We start from the raw sequence: 12,056 nt of genomic DNA, 5'->3' as shown, positions 1-12,056 counted from the left end.
TTAAACATGGCTTTCTGGGAGGAGATCCCTTCACTTGGCACCTCTGGAAAGTGTTTTGGTCCCCTGCCCCCATTATGCAGTCATTGGCTGCCTGCTTACCCACCCTTTCACCAGGGAACCTACGCACGCCTTCCCTCCCAAACATGCCCTTTGCTTCAGAGCTCCTCTGGACCCCCTTTAGTTCATCCTGCCCGTGCCACCCAAATCCCCACTGAGCTCTACCTGTATCTCGACCAGTCATGACAGCGTAACAGTCTGCAATTACCCACCCTTAACCATGAGTCACCAACAGCAACCTTCCTTTTCTTTCTTCCTCCCCCCCTCTTACAATCTACCCAGAAACGTCTGCTGCCTTAAGTACATCTCTAATTGCTGGAATTTTAGGAAGAGTTGGCAAGACACTTGGGGTGGGGATGAGTGAGGAGTGTCACTTGGACTTCTCCCCTAAATTTTATCACCAGTTTTCTCTTCATAGGAACAGGGTTTGTTCTGGGAACATGTATGAAGGACCAGTTCCCTTCCTTCCACAGGGAAACTTCTGCGAAGACATTTTGAAGGCCCTTGAACAAATGATTCCCAGCAAAGTGGCACATCCCTGAAAACTTGAGGATAATGGGAGGTGGTTTTCTCCTCAGACCCGTGCCCTGCTGGAGAGAAGAGCCATAGTGAGGAAGGTTTAGCTGAAACTACTCTGACTCGGCTTCACAGTTCTGCTCTTCTTAGCCCACTAAAGGAGAATGTGAAAAAATAACAGACAAGTGGGGACCGCCTCATATCAAGCAGGCCTCAACCCTTACCTCATTATGGTTCCCCCAGCCTGACAGTGAAGGATGGTGGAGAAGGGGGGGAGGGCTTGAGAGAGACAGGCGTGCCATGTGCAGATACAAGAGTCTGCAGAGAAGTTTCTATCCTTCGTTCACTATTTCCCCTCTCACTCCTTCCCCACAAAAGTTTAGTTGCTTGTGACACGTTTAAAAAAAAAAAAAAAAGGCAACATCCAGATTTCAGAAAGTGGAGGCACTTAGAACCATGCCGTGTTATTCTCCTATTAGACAAACAATTTCACAGAATACCGACCTCACACAAGTTTAATCTCAGACTGTAATAAAATGAGACAGAGCAAGGCCACTTTTTCATTTTGGCCAAGCACACATAAAAACAAGGTCACTGTGCAACCCATAAAATATCAAACATCCTTCTCTCCTGTTGCCAGAATGACTGCTATTCTTTACCCAAGTATGGATATGTGCTTGCTTTCTGACAACATCCAATATGGAGAAAATCTCCGTTTTCTTAGACCTTCTGCCAGGTCACTCAGCTAAATCCTGAGTTCTGTCATAGGCTCTTGCTGACAACCCTCTTACTGAGCAACCTCACAGTTTCTCATGCTGTGCATTTTCCCTTGCTGGAACCCGTAATAAACCCAACCCAGTTAACTGTAGGTGCGTTCCCAGTAGTCTTCGGGGCATTGACACCTGTGTAAAGACACTACTGAGCATTCGGGAAATTTTTATTGAGCACCTTCTATAAACCAGGTTCCCACCCTAAGTCCTAGGAATACTGGTCAAAGCAAACAAAAACCCCTGCCCTACAAGGCTTGAATCTTTGCAGGGGAGACAGACAATAAACAAGATGAGTAAATAAAGTAGATAGTAGCTTGGAAGGTGGTAACGGCAGAGAAAAAAATAAAGCAGGATTCATTTTAGATGGGAAGGCTTCACTGATCTGAAAGAGAAAAGGAGTAAGCCTGGAAGTTTGGGAAAGCATGGGAGGAACACAAATGCAAAGGCCCTGAAGCAGGAGGATCTCCGCCCTGTTTGAAAAACTTCAAACAACCCGGTGACTGGATAAAAGAGAGAGGTAAGAGACAGGGTCTTGTAGGGCCTTGTTGGGACTCTGGCTTTCACTCTACGTGTGATGGGAAAGAATTAGAAACTTTTGAGAGAAGAATGACCTGGTCTGAACTGGGCTTAACTGGATTCCTCTGGCTGCTGTGTTGAGGCCAGCCTGAAAGGGAAAGGGCACAAGAGAGAAGCAGCAGAAGCCGATAAGGAGACTCTTGGAATAATCCGGAACACAGATGAATGTCGTGGAATCCAGATATTCAAAGTTCACGATGTTTTTAACGATTGCCACAATGAAAACTAATAATATTATAAATCTATAAATTAATCCTGCTAGTTTGCACTTAATTGTGATTGCAACTCCAAATTCTAAATAGAGGGGAATACTCTGGGAGTGCTTTGAAAAACATACACACCCATCCAGTAATGTATTTGTGAAAGGAATTAATTTTCCAAATCAACTCTTCTTTTTTTCATGATGTTGAGATTTTTTTTTATCAAAACCTTTAAGGTGCCAAGTGTCTGCCTCTAAATCCATAAGGTTTAAAAAGGTATCCTCAAAGTCCTAATCCCTAAATGGGGATCCCAATGAACCCCGTTTTTTTTGGAAATTTAAAAATGCAATGTTTTATTTCCAAACCTTTGAGGAAAGGGTTGGCCAAAGTGATATTTTGCTAATAATAGAACTATAAGCATAAATATTTATCAGAATGGAAGCTACAGCACGGCCACTAAGTTCAAAGCTGTACCCTCAGCTCTGCAAAACTAACTAATTGTTAATCTGCTTTTAATAAAAGCTTATTAAAGCAAACGCCAATAGGCTTCTGTTTTTCCCTCTGAAGGATGTTCCTGCCTTAGTCTGATCGTCAACTGGTGTCTTATCCTGATGGTTCTTAAATTCTTCTCATGAAATATCAACATTGTGAAAATTGGCTGTTCCAGCAGGAGAAAAAATACACTTTGATGGGTAGAAGTTTCTCAATTAAGTTTTTCCCCTACATTTTTCTTAAAAACTCAGTGCCATTGATTTAAATAGAATCCACTCGGGGCGCCTGGGTGGCTCAGTCGGTTAAGGGGCCGACTTAGGCTCAGGTCATGATCTGGCGGTCTGTGAGCTCGAGCCCCGCGTCGGGCCCTGTGCTGACAGCTCAGAGCCTGGAGCCTGTTTCAGATTCTGTGTCTCCCTCTCTCTGACCCTCCCCCGTTCATGCTCTGCCTCTCTCTGTCTCAAAAATAAATAAACATTAAAAAAAAATAATAAAAAAATAAATAAACAGAATCCACTCTATGATGATATCCTTTAAGTCCCACAATTCATCATTAGGTACTGAGTTTTATTATAACTCTATTTTGTGTTCCATCGAAGAGCACTGATGTCCCTCCGTCTGAACAAAATTTAAAACTACTGGACTATCTTGATTGTATAAAACCCCTTCCTTCTCTTCCCTCATTTCCTAAAAGATAAACTTAAGTTTTGTGAGTATATAAAAATGACTATTTCAGTGTCACTCTTGCTCATGGAAAATCTGCTCTTCAGTGGGAAAGGCCACATTTTTTTATGAAGCAAGAACGATTTGCATTTTATGAAATGTTATCTGAAAGAGAGTATAATTGTCCTTATGCAAGAGTGTATATACTTAGTCTTTGTCAAAAAAGTATTACTTTCCTTTAGGACTTGAAATTTCTTGCAGCCAAGATCAACAGCTTTCTTGGAAAAGCACACAAAGTCTCAGGACCACGATTTGCATAAAATGTTCCCTCTGTCAACCTGTTTTTAACTAAGCTCCTTAAAATAACATTAGGTTAATTTGAATCTTCAGCTTTCTAATTAATGTTTGTGAACAGCAAATCAATCTAGTGGTCTGTGAAATTTTACATAAGTCCTTTCAATGTCCATAGTCAAGATGATAACTTACAACACCCCCTTCCTCCAAGATATGACCCAAGTCATTGACTGGAAGAACTGGGATATTAGGCAGGGTAAACAAACAGAAACTAGGGAAGGGGAACTGAGGCAGAACCCCGGGCCTGGGGACAGGAACCATACTTACACAGGAGAGTTTGACCTGGATTCTTCACATACTAGGTCTGAATGTCAGGGCACAAGATTGGAGTGGAAGCTGCAGGCATGTGAGACACCAAAGGTTGTAGTCAGATCACAATATTTTAATTTAATGTAATGGCTTAATTTTATATCCTGCCTGAGTTGTGACAGGAATGTCTTGGAAACTAAGGTTGGACTGGCTTTTTTACAAATGGCACCCATCTCTCTGTATAGCATACATATTTTAGCAAGGTAAAAATCTGAGCAAGGTAAAATGTGCAGGCACAGACTCCAAATGGTTTGTAATGAGGAAAGAGTAAATGACCATGGGGCATTCCCAAAGGAAACGGAACACTGGAAATTTCTTTTTTTTTTTTTTTAATTTTTTTTTCAACGTTTTTTATTTATTTTTGGGACAGAGAGAGACAGAGCATGAACGGGGGAGGGGCAGAGAGAGAGGGAGACACAGAATCGGAAACAGGCTCCAGGCTCCGAGCCATCAGCCCAGAGCCTGACGCAGGGCTCGAACTCACGGACCGCGAGATCGTGACCTGGCTGAAGTCGGACGCTTAACCGACTGCGCCACGCAGGCGCCCCCCCCTTTTTTTTTTTAAATTATGGAAATTTCTATCTGAATTACAAATGCACAAAACTGTTTACCTAGAAATTCTGCTTCCATGTTATTCATTGCAGCATTGCCCATAATCATCAAGTTTGGAATCGAATGTCCATTATTCAGAAGTTGTGAAACTGTGGACTTCTACCCAATGGAATATTATGCAACTATACAAAGAATGAGGTTGTTTCTACATATTGACATGGATATTCACCAGATGCCATAATTGTTCTTTAAGGTATATATTTGTTTTATATACATATTCATACATATATTTAATATTTTTAAGAAATAAGATGTGTATAGAATACTGCCATTATTTTTCTGAGAAAGGGATATACTTATATTTGTATTTATATTTATTTGTTCATGTATATGTATATAGTTTGAGTACTAAGAAATATATCTGGAGGGACACTCAAGGACTAATTATGTTGCTTGTCTCCAGAAAGGAGAGCTGGTGGCTGAGGGAAAAAAGTGGATGGAATTTCTTTGAGTGGCAACTTCTGAGATTTTTGTCCTATGTTGATGAAGAGTTATTCAAAACCATTATTTGAATCAAAAAATAATAGAGTTCTCTTGAAACAAACAAACAAAAAAAGAAGATATAAACTGATTCTGATTATAGGGAATCAGGCATGGCTTCCTGAAGAGTTAACATCTGAGTTGGATTTTATTACATAGATCATTTTTTTATCAAGTTATTTGAGAAAAGGTATGCTTTTCTGAAATCTGGCAAGAAAAGCCCTTTTTAAGAAAAAAGAAAGTCCCCTCCCCCCTTTATTTGTAGTTGAAGTAAACACCATCAGCCAACACTTTTAAGTTACCACTGTATACTGACATGTGGGTATTAAGAGCTAATTATAGCTTGGTTAATTATCTATGGTAAAGAAAAACTAATGGTGGCTAATCGTTTAGTAGATGTTCAGTAGAACACAGAAGATAGGCTTGAAGAAATTGATTAGTAGTATTACGCACCACAAAATGCTGTGCACAATATGAGTAGATTATTTCTTACAAGTGGAAAAAGATGCTATAGAGAAATAGGACTTCTCTGATTGTAAACAGTGCAAAACTCCAGTCGCAACCATATAAGTACTTGGAGGGACTGAATATGAAAAAGATAATTTGGTTCTTCTTTCCTTGACTATGTTGTAGTTTTGGAAAATTATCCAACCTAATTATAAATAACTCAGGAGGGTGGATTTTACCTATTCAACTTCAGATCACTTTTCCTTGGATTTCTTAAGCACTTTAATTCCATTGTATTTTACCCAGTTATACCTTTCTGACAAAGCTTAAATTCTGACAGTTTTTTTTTCTAATTCTTCAAATGTTCCTGGCATTATTTTTATTCCTTTTTATTCTTCCTCACACTTCTTTCTAATAAATACTTTCTCAAATCTTACTGCTTTTACAAAATTTTGTCCAACTATCCTTTTGGGCTATTTTACAACACAAAATAAGGACATTTCAGAGGTCGTATAACAGAAGCCAGTATGAAGCAGAGCTCAAAATCTTAGACTCCAGGGCTAGTTACCATTATCAACACACTAGAACAAGTTTCATTGTCTGTCATATTCAGTTTTGACTATTGTTGTTTCAATTAGTCTTTCCAATGTGTCACAATGCTGTCTTTTGGGGGGATGATGATGATGAATAATGATTGTATATTATAAATCCAAACAGTATAGATGTCTGTTTTCTGCTTATGAGCTACATAAAGTGTTGGCTGTTGAAAATTAAAATTATGAACTTAAATTCTAATCTTTAAAATTTATGAATATGGGATGGAATCTTGCCCACCACCCCTCCCCTCATGCCTCCTGCAACTCTGTAACCCTCTTGCTGACATTGTCACACAGGACAGATTTTCTGCCCAAGATCTCTCTGAATTGAATTGCTCTCTGGACTTCTCACCACTGTGGTCTGATCTCCTGATACTCAACTGAATCACACCTGAGTTTGTAGTGCCCACTGGCATGGCAACTAATGTTTCCTACCTGAAACATCTCCATCAACCTTTGGTAAACCTGAACACAAACTGTCAAACTCATCAAAATTAAGCTATCTAAAAAGATTGTGGCACATGAGGGAAGCAGGAGCTTGTGAAATCATGTTTGCATGTATTTTTCTTTACTCTTTAGGTTTGGATCTTGTATGATCAGCTATGTAGCTATCTCCTATCTTCTTCTAAGGCACTAGGCTTTCACTACAGATACACCTGCTGGATGATGATGAAACTCTTGATGTTGCAATGGACTGTGCCAGTTAGGCTAATCTCCATCAGGTTTAAGTAGCAGATAGTATGTAGTAATTATTGTGCAACCAAATGGATTATGCTTTGTTTCCTAAAAAAATAATAACAAACTGTTGAAATACCAAATACAGTATCTAACTAATCAATAATTTGCATGCATTTTAAACAGGTCATTAGAGAATGTGTCCTCTACTTTGGTTATCCATTCACATGATATGAGAACTGTGTTACATTTGGATATTGGTAAAGAAAGTTGGGTTTCTGCATTAATGGTAGTTAACGATAAATATGGCATCGATACTTTTTCATACAAAGATTTTTTAATTTTTTAAAAATAAGTTTATTTAATGAAGGCCATCAATTGCTATCTAATTTTGCAAACCATATAACTTGAAAATGTTTGGAAATAGATTTTAATTTCCAAATGTAACCTTGAAAGGGTCTCCTGTTACAATGAGGAAATTCAGAAATGTTCCAATTGCAGGTTCTGGGTTGGACCAAGGATCAAGTGAAGTTGTTCTGGAATGCCTATGACAGAGGTAGAGCAATTCCAACCAATTCTTGAGCCACCCAGTATAATAGGTCTAAGAAATAGAGCTCCTTGAAGAGTGAGATGTGTTGTTTTCAAATATTCTTGATAAGAGGGAACATGGAACTCATTTATTTGGACCAATTATGGGCACTGGGCCTGTGCTCACTTAAAAGACTTCATTCTGTGAAAAAAAGACAACTGGAAACTGTTCCTGTCAGAAATTCGCAGCATCTACACTTCTATTATATGTTGAAAAATTCAAGGAATGTGCTACCCTAAGGAGACTAACAGTTCAACAAACAAGTAATTATAGATGATGATGTAAGTATAACTTTACTGAACTTGATGAAGCTTTTTCTGAGAAAGAACCAGGTTCACAAAGTTTATTGCTAAGAAAATATGGTAGGTATCATAACTCTCAAAAAATCGTAAAGAATATGAACTCTGAATCTCTGCACATGAATTTTTTATAACTTGTTATTTTCTAAAGTTTTTTTTTAACTTTTTCCATTTAGCATCTTTTCAAGCCTTTTCTCATGACTCCACTTAAATGTTAAAAATCTGTGAACACTTCAACATGATATCTTCCCTCCATCATCAAACTGGATTCTGATTTACAAACTAGGCTGAAATAAATCAACATCAGTATCTAGATTCAGGAACTGGCAAAGAGGTTAGAGATACCAAATTTTATTACACTATGTTATTCAGCTCATAATTCTTCAAATCTTTTATCTTACCTTTGATATATGAAGCCAATGAAGTAGACAATTTTTTTCTTCATCATTAGGAAATTTCTCGACTTTAAAGCTTTCTCTCTCTACATTAAATGGTTTATGATTTATCTTTCTTATATTGTTTTGGTACTTGTTCTTTCTTTTCTGGAAAATCTAAATCTATCTATCTATGTGTATATCCTTTGCCCAATTACTAAGAGATTTCCTTATTGGAAATATCTTTTGATTATCATCTCCAAGTATTCATTCTCTTTATCAGTATTTGGAAAGAAAAGACCTATTTATATGAAAAATCCATTTTCTGAACCCTTTTAAATGTCATATATTTCCTTAAAACTGAATTCTTTTTCCAAATAAGTTCTCTAATACTGCCCATCAGTGTAGATACGATAACAATGGAACAGATCTTTAAAAAGATCCTTCACTAAACACTATGCAAAAATTAAATCTTTAAAAAATAAAATAAAATAAAATCTTCATCCAATAAAGAAATGCTCTTATAGTCTAAATAAAACCATTTAGGTATATAAAGTTAGCTTGAGGAATCCTTCACAGCTATCAGTTATAAAAAATATTAAAATTGTAGCTCAGTCATAAAGCCATACATTCCTATGCCTTATTTACAGTTAGTTTTCTAATCTACTCTGAGGAACACATTCTGATGCTATTGTGAGTTAAGTATTAGGTTCTGATAACCCAACATATTGCAAAAAGGTGCTTTTCAAAGAAATTATGCATGTAGAGGAGAAATGAAGCAAGCCTTGAATAGTCATTAACATGACAATCATTTTCAAAAACAAATGTATAATAAAAAACTAACTAAATTTAACTTATAACTGTCAGTGACAAATGTATTTTGTACAGTGTTAGGTTCATAAAAGCAAGCTCACATTTTGAAAGGTACAATATTTGAAAAGTAAATAAAGTTAGGCCAGAAAAGAAATTGGGGTATTCCAAGAAATAAAACAAAATTAGTTTTCTTCTAAGTCCCCTAAGAAAGCATATTTTTAAAAACAGTCCTTAAATTTTTTCCAACAGAACAAAAAGTATATTTTACCTTTGCTTTTGTTTGCTGCTGGCCCTTTAGTCACCTGATGCCAAGCAGAGGTTGAGTGGCAAAGGATGCCTGTGGTGGCTCAGAGAAACATGTCATTACAGGAGTGACTCAGTCCTCCAAGTTAAACTGGAGGGTTGCATTAAATCTCTTTATAACCAAACTCAGACTGTCTTAAAAGCATATTGGTATAAATGACCATTGCTTTCTGAAAATACCCAACTTAAATTCACTGACTTAAGAAGGAAGAAAAGAACCTTTGATTGAAACTTTAGTTGGAAAATAGAGAGGTAAAGAAAACTATACTTAAAAGATTTCCAGATTACAGAGAAAATAGGAGATCAAGTGCTTTGTGTACTACAATGTATATTATTTAAAAAATAGATTCTAATGGGCTGTCTTTGATCATAATGGAATAATTAACTCTTGGTAAGTCATTAACTATCATCCTGAGTAAATATAACATGAATTTACTAAAACAAAGGGTTCAAGATGATGCACTAAGCACATATATTTACTGCATCATTTTCAGCATACGTCCTTAGAAAAAAAATATTATATGGGGCATATATATTATATGGCTCAGTCAGTTAAGCGTCTGACTTTAGCTCACGTCATGATCTCACAGTTTGTGAGTTCAAGCCCCACATCAGGATCTGTGCTGACAGCCCAGAGCCTAGAGCCTGCCTCGGATTCTGTGTCTCCCTCTCTCTCTGCCCCTCCCCTACTCCTGCTCTCTCTCTCTCTCAAAATTAAATAAACATTAAAATAAGAAGAAGAAGAAGAAAGAAAGAAAAAAATATCACATAAAGCTGAAAACAAGAAGTGGTGACATGACCCAAAGGCTGAAAACAGATTGAATTGAATCAGAAATTTAAATTAAAAAAAAAAATAGTAGAAAGTTATTGCAGAGGTATGAGCTGTTCCTTCCATTGAAGAGAGAAACCCTAAGTACAGTGACAACAGATCCAAAAAAAGAAGCATGTTGAGGACTAATTATCAGAGCAATCAATAAAATATTTCTTCCAGTATAGCAGAACTGGTGAGGACACTCAACTTCCCAGACTATGTAGACTTTATTTTTTTAGGTTTGTTTGAGTGATCTCTACACCCAATGTGGGGCTTGAACTCACAATCTTGAGATCAAGAGTCACATGCTCTTCCAAAGGAACTAGCCAGGCACCCCTTGACCCCAGGACATTTAAAATCAAAGAAAGATCTTCCTAGGAAGATTTCAGAGTTTGGCAATTGGACCAAATACAAAAGCAGAGTTGAACTGGTCTCCGCAGTGGGCATGGAGGGGATAAAAAAAAAAAAGGAAAGGCTGCTCAACCCAAGAAGAATTACATTCCTCTTTCATATTAAGTTTCTCCTTACTTTGATCATTGTGAGGGTCCTACCAACCTGCCTGTCTTCTTTTCACATGCTCCAGATGGCATCTGACTTGTCAACATGCCTTAGCCCCTTTAACTGTCTGCATACAGTCCACCCTCCCATTCAACCTAAGAACCCTGTTGAGTAAATATGTCCAAACACACACGGAGAGGGGAAATCCCTATGACAGTCTTTCAGTTGCTCTGGTCCTTCATGAATATAAATAGATGATCAAAGACCACCAAATATTTGATACACATGAACAATATGAAATTAATAAAAGGAACAATTGATCTTAGGGAAAGTAGAACAGAATAAAGTGTATAAGAAGAGCAACAATTAAAAAAAATCTAATTGGGGCGCCTGGGTGGCTCAGTTTGTTGAGCGTCCGACTTCAGCTCAGGTCATGATCTCCCGGTTTGTGAGTTCAAGCCCCGCATTGGGCTCTGTGCTGACAGCTCAGAGCCTGGAGCCTGCTCCATATTCTGTGTTTCCCTCTCTCTCTGCCCCTCCCCCACTTACACTTTGTCTCTCTCTCTCCTTCAAAAATAAACATTAAAAAAAATTTTTTTAAATCTAATTGACATTCTCAGAGAGATCCAGGAAGCTACCAAATACACAAACCAAAACAAGGCTGCTATGAAAAAGGAGCAATTTCATTACAGACACACAAAAAAGAGTTCTTTGGAATTAAAAATTTGAGTGTCAAAATATGATGAAGATTAAACTAGTATTCTAGAAGAAAAGGTGAGTGAATCTATAATACAAAGAAAAAAGACAAAGACTTAGAATACATGAAAGGAAAACAACATTGAGTACAGATCTAGAACTAAGATCCATCTAATAGTAATTTCATAAGTGGATAGAAGAGTATGGAAGAAAGGAAGCCACTGAAAAATAATGAAAGAAAATTATCCTGAGCTGAAGGTGAAACTCTAAAAGAGAAAGCTAAAAATCAAAAATATATCCAATTTAAAATAAAGATAATGGGGCACCTGGGTGGCTCAATCGGTTAAGCAGCCGACTTCGGCTCAGGGCATGATCTTGCGGTCCGTGAATTCAAGCCCCTCGTCGGGCTCTGTGCTGACAGCTCAGAGCCTGGAGCCTGTTTCAGATTCTGTGTCTCCCTCTCTCTGAGTCTCCCCCATTCATGCTCTGTCTCTCTCTGTCTCAATAAACATTAAAAAAAATTTTTTTTAAATAAAGATAATGACAAAAATTTATTAAGACCCAGTGTAATTATGACATTCTGCTTCTGATTGTGAGGTGAAACAATTGAGAAAGTGGGGGGAAAACAAGTGTCTGATCAAAAAATTGTGTCCAAATAAAAGGTACTGTGATTTTTTAACAATTAATGGGAGGTAAGACATAACACTGCTCTAATCAGACAAAGGGTCATTGTTTAGGCATTTCAGTAGAGGGATGGTCACTTTCAGGGTTTCTAACAGTGACTACTAACCATCTTGGAAAACATATTTCATTTACTAATGTGATTTATAGAATTTATACGCTGTTTTGCTCACAGATGTATCCTTTATTAATGTCTCTTAGAGCATTATAGCACAGGAATAGAGTTTAAGTTTTGATCTTTTTTT

The sequence above is a fragment of the Prionailurus bengalensis genome, chromosome A2 (genome assembly GCF_016509475.1).
Source record: "Prionailurus bengalensis isolate Pbe53 chromosome A2, Fcat_Pben_1.1_paternal_pri, whole genome shotgun sequence".
NCBI classification, from domain to species: domain Eukaryota; kingdom Metazoa; phylum Chordata; class Mammalia; order Carnivora; family Felidae; genus Prionailurus; species Prionailurus bengalensis.
This window is presented reverse-complemented; position numbering follows the sequence as displayed.